We start from the raw sequence: 6,204 nt of genomic DNA, 5'->3' as shown, positions 1-6,204 counted from the left end.
GCGAAAACCATGCTGAAGTTGTATGCTTCAATAAGATGATTCGATTCTCGCTCGCAAATGGCAATTTATTGTGTGTCTATGGTGAAACTGCTTCGAAAGGTCTCAAGCTCATGTCGTGTGTCCAAGCTAGCAAGTATCTCCGCGAGGAATACAAGGCTTTCTTGGCTAACATTGTAGTAGCGGAGAAGGAAAAGAAAGGAAAGATAGAAGTGAAAGTTGTTCCTGTGGTTCGTGAATTTCCTAACGTGTTCCTGACGACCTTCTCGGCTTACCGCCAAGTCATGATATCGACTTTCGTATTGACCTCATTCTTGGAGCCAACCCTGTTGCCAAAGCTCCTTACCGACTCGTGCCGTCCGAAATGCAAGAACTCTCAAACCAACTCCAGTAATTACTTGAGAAAGGCTTTATTCGCCCGAGCACCTCTCCTTGGGGCGCGCCAGTCCTCTTCGTTAAAAAGAAGGATGGGTCTTTCAGGATGTGCATCGACTATCGGGAGTTGAATAAGTTAACTACCAAGAACCGCTATCCCCTGCCTCGAATTGACGATTTGTTTGATCAACTGCAAGGTGCTATGTGTTTCTCGAAGATCGATTTACGCTCAGGCTATCATCAACTACGCATTCAGGAGGGAGATATACCCAGAACCGCCTTTTACACTCGTTACGACCATTATGAGTTCATTGTTATGCCTTTTGGTTTAACCAACGCACCCGCGGTTTTCATGGATCTGATGAATCGCGTGTGTAAGCCATTTCTAGACTGTTTCGTCATCGTGTTCAACGAAAATGTATTGATCTATTCCAAATCGAAAGCCGAACACGCGCAACATCTACGCTTGGTTCTCGAACTACTCCAGGGGAATCAACTCTATGCTAAGTTCTCCAAGTACGAATTCTGGCTAGAGGAGGTTCAGTTTCTGGGTCACATTGTCAATAGTCAAGGCATTCATGTCGATCCCGCGAAGATTGAAGCAGTTAAGAGTTGGATTACGCTAAAGAACCCGTCTGAAGTCCGTTCTTTTCTCGGATTAGCGGGCTATTATCGACAATTTATTGAAGGGTTCTCTAAAATCGTTGTGTTGCTTACCGCTCTCACGCATAAAGACGAGCCTTTTGTTTGGGGAACCGAACAAGAGTCTGCTTTCCAAACCCTCAAGCACATGCTCTGCAATGCTCCTATTCTTACACTGCCCGATGGAAATGACGACTTCATTGTCTATTGTGATGCTTCCAACCTTGGTCTTGGTTGTGTTCTTATGCAGCGAGACAAGGTTATAGCTTACGCATCTCATCAGCTCAAAATCCACGAGAAGAACTATACAACCCATGATCTCGAGCTAGGCGCAGTTATTTTTGCGTTAAAGATTTGGCGACACTACCTGTATGGTACCAAGTGTAAGATCTTCACCGATCACAGGAGTCTACAACACATCTTTGATCAGAAAGAACTTAATATGCGTCAACGCCGATGGGTAGAACTTCTCAACGATTATGACTGTGAGATTCGTTACCACCCAGGCAAAGCAAATGTCGTAGCTGACGCTCTCACCAGACGGAGTTATTTGCTCAGCATTCGTAATATCCAAGCCCAACACGATCTCGAAACCCTCATCCGCGAAGCTCAACACACCTGTTTCAATGAACGTACTCTGAAAAAGGAAAGAATTTATCACGATGGAGCTCAACTTGTAAGTAAATCGAATGGGATCTTCCATTTTCTGGACCGAATCTGGATCCTTAAGCGGACCGAATTGCAACAGATTTTGATGGACGAAGCCCACAAATCCTGATATTCAATTCATCCCGGTGCCGACAAAATGTACCAGGATCTTCGCTACAAGTACTGGTGGTCGGGCATGAAAAGGGATATCGCTCTCTATGTCGGAAAATGCCTGACTTGTGCAAGGGTCAAGGCTGAACACCAAAGACCCTTTGGCTTACTCGAACAACCGCCGATCCCTATGTAGAAGTGGGAGAGTATAGCTATGGACATCATAATAAAGCTTCTGCACACGTCATCAGGTCACGACAGCATCTGGGTTGTTGTTGACTGTTTGACTAAATCAGCTCACTTTTGCCAATACAGGAAGACTACAAGGTAGAACGATTAGCCCGAATCTACACCAATGAGATCATTTGTAATCATGGTACGCCTCGCGACATCATCTCTGACCATGACGCTCGGTTTACCTCGCGATTGTGGGAAACTTTTCAAGCGGCTCTCGGTACTACGCTTAACTTAAGTACCGCATTCCACCTTCAAACCGACGGTCAGACGGAAAGAACGATCCGTACTCTTGAAGCCATGCTCCGTTCGTGTGTCATAGATTTCGGTGGTAATTGGGATAAATACCTGCCGTTAGTTGAATTCTCGTATAACAACAGTTATCATACCAGCATACAAATGGCACCATTCGAGGCTTTATACGGAAGAAGATGTCGATCGCCTATTGTATGGCACGAGATTGGTCACTCATAATTAACCGGTCTTGAGCTATTGCAAGAAACGACTGACAAAGTCCTCCAAATTCGAGACAACTTGTTGAAAGCTTGAAGTAGACAGAAAAGTTACGCCGATAGAGGACGCAAGCCCCTTGAATTTGACGTTGGAGACTACGTACTCCTAAAGGTATCACCTTGGAAAGGTGTGGTCAGATTCGGCAAGAAAGGGAAACTAGCGCCTCGATATGTTGGACCTTTTAAGATTCTGGAAAGGATTGGAAAAGTCGCCTACAGACTCGAACTACTGGAGGAACTTAGTAACGTCCACCCAATTTTCCATGTGTCAAACCTCCGAAAGTGCCTGGCTGAGCATGATTTAATTGTACCTCTCGACGACCTCCAAATAAACGAAACACTACACTTCGTGGAGAAGCCTGTCGAAATCATGGATCGCCAAACCAAGCAGCTTGGACGCTCGCGCATTCCTATTGTGAAAGTCCGATGGGAAGGCAAACGAAGCGCAAAGTTTACTTGGGAACTCGAAAGTGACATGAAGGCGAAGTACCCGCAGTTGTTTGTTGCGGCTTCAGCCTAATTTCGGGAAGAAATTCCCTAAACAAGGGGAGGCTGTAACACCCCGTGTTTCGAAAGTCAAAGTCAAAGTCAAGATTGAAGTCAAAGGAAGGAAAGATCGCTAATTGCGATCTGTCACTCCTTGCTCAATCCCTGTTTTGACTTCTTTGACTTATAGTTAGTTTAATTTATCATTTACGTTGGTTGTATTATGTGGAATGCCTATTAATAATCGAAGTTTATTCGCTATTTATCGCATGTTTAATCGCTTTATCGCTTATCGCAATCGCGCTCGCAACTCGAAATACGCATATTGGTTACTGTTATACGTGTGTGTGTGCCTTACGTGTTACTTGTGCATGTTTATTTATGTTATTTGTGGAAATCAATCGCATCGCAATCGAAATGCAATCGAACTCAATCGAAATCGAATTATGATAATTAGTGGAGAAGAGATAGTGCGAGATATGAGTGATTGAGATTAAAAGTAATTTGAATAGGAAACTGATGTGCACAAAATGCAACATATAAATTACATCAATTGTGGCATAAAACTAACCCTTTTTTAGTACTAATGTTGGAAAAAGTGTGCTTTTGTCTTCCTTTTGTATTTTCAGGATTAAATGAGCTCAAAATAACAAAAGAAGCAAAAAGACAGCAAAATCTAACATAAATACAAGAAAGGGAACAAAAGTGACATGCCCGACCTCCCAACAGCATCTTCCTAAGCAAAACAGAGAAGACAGAAGACTGAACACGCCCCGTACTCAGTGAGCACGGGGCCGTGCCCAAGTAGCAGCAGAAAAGACAAACTCATAGAAGCTTCTGTTGCCCACCATGGGGCCGTGCCCAGCGAACACGGGGGTGTGGTCAACTTCCTGCAGGCGCATTTATTGGAATTGCGAATTGCAATTAATGAAGAGAGAGACGCGGATGGACACGGGGCCGTGCCCAGCGGACACGGGGCCATGCCCGAGCTTCTGTTCAGCCTATAAATAGGAGTGTTTGGAGCTCTTGCAACTCATCCCTTGGCACACCACCTCTCTCACACTTCACCCACCACCCACCACCACCAAAACACCATCATCCACCACCATCATCCATTGTCCATCATAGAGTGTGTGATTCGTCTCGGGATCCAAGATTGATCGTAAGAGTTCTTGACAATCAAAGGCCATGGTTGCCTAAGTCTCTTACATCACTTGGTGAAGACAAGTGTTTAGTGTAATACTTTTTATTTTTAATCTTTTGCACTTTTTAATTGGTTTTGTATTAATGACTTTAATTACTAGTTTCTTATGTTGAAGGTGATTCTTCCTTATCGTTTGTCCGTGGTGTCTTGGTATTATTTTACTGTCTATATAAAATAAAAGATTTTCACCATTCATATCTCCACGGTCTATATGGAGGTATGTTGGCTACCTGGTCGGGGGTTAAGGGAACGGTTTGGTAAGAGTCTTGCCATTGTTTAGTGTATAGATCCTGCGAAGGACCTGGGTCAAATTTAGTAGGACCTCCTTCAATACCCAAAGGTATTGGATGGCGGGGGTCCAAACTCTTTGATCCCCTCATAAGTTAAACTACTATTAAAACTTTAACCCAGCTACTTAGGACTGTATATCTGCTCACTCAAACTACTTAGCTGAGGGTAACGTCGCCTTCAAAAGAGGGGCCTACCATATTATGCATTAATAACTTAATTAATTATCTTTCAATAATCCGACCCTTTAGGATTGTATCCTTGCTGACTCAAATTACTAGGTTGAGGGTAACGTCACCTTCAAAAGAGGGGCCTGCTACAATAACTAAGATAATCTCTTAAACAAGTGCAAAAGTGCGAAAATAATCAAAGGTTACACTACACACGAGTCGGATCCAAGTGATTCATCTTGTCTATCTGTTTTTATTTTTATTTTATTTTTCAGCATTTTAGTTAGTTTTATTTTCATAGTTTAAAAACCTTTTTCTAACTTTTTGATTTGATTAGACGTTGAGGATAAACCGGTACTAAAAGCTCTTGTGTCCTTGGACGACCTTGGTATCTTACCAACACTATACTACGTCCACGATGGGCGCACTTGCCCATATGTGTGTTTAGTGTTAGTAAATATCCTGTTTTATAAATTTGAAACTTGGCAAAAAAAGTGTAAAAAGGGCTTAAAATATATACCTAAAATATAACACATTTCACGCACATCAAGTTTTTGGCGCCGTTGCCGGGGACACAAGGATTTTAAGAAAGTTAGGAATCAACGACCTAATCATTTTTTTTTATTTTCTTTTTATTTTTTTTAGGATTTTCTTAAATTTTTCAGCTTCTGCAGAGTTCAGCACGGGTCGTGCCTGGTCGGATACGGGCCGTGCCCAGCAGTGTCACTGGCAGTTTTTATTTTTCGAGTTACAGAGGGCTGAGCACGGGGCCGTGTCGGTGCAACACGGGGCCGTGTCGGTGCAACACGGGGCCATGTCCAAGTTTCCAGTAACAGGGATCCGGAAAACAATCGCTGTATCTCCGACCACGGGCCGTGTTCACTGAGCACGGGGCCGTGGTGAACTTTCTGACCAACATTCTTTTCTGTTTTTATTGCAGGACTTGGAACCGGACGCCACATCTGAACCTTCTACGTAGTGTATGAGCTCCAGTTCTAATAAAGACATAAAAGAACCTCTAGAAGAACCCGAACGCTTTCTCAGAAAAAGACTTAAAGCTAAAAACCAAGGGAAAGTTTCGGGGGACCCACTTCCAATGGCGGACCAACGTACCCTCATGGATCATGAGATACTTGGGTTTCAATACTTAATCGATTTTTCAAACTTGTTCAATGCACTAGGAATGCCACCCGACCGGACTGCTGTCCGACCAAGTGACAACCTGCTATGAACTTATTCTTAGTAAAGTGTCAACCTAATGGATTGCCGACCGAACGAACGACCGTCCGATCGACCGACCTGAAGGGTAGAGATACTTCAGTGTTTTCAAATGCTACAACAAAAACTTCAAAAGTCAAACCATCATGCACAAACACATCCTTCTCAAAGGAAGAAACAATCCACTCGAACAGTCATCTGACCGGACTACCGTCCGACCTGATTGTTACTACACGACCGGCTGTCCGATCGGATTACCATCCGACCGAACAGCTATCCGACCCACAAACACTTGTATCGTTTTACGCGTCTCTTATCG

This window comes from Helianthus annuus, chromosome 17 (assembly GCF_002127325.2).
Source record: "Helianthus annuus cultivar XRQ/B chromosome 17, HanXRQr2.0-SUNRISE, whole genome shotgun sequence".
NCBI classification, from domain to species: Eukaryota; Viridiplantae; Streptophyta; class Magnoliopsida; order Asterales; family Asteraceae; genus Helianthus; species Helianthus annuus.
This window is presented reverse-complemented; position numbering follows the sequence as displayed.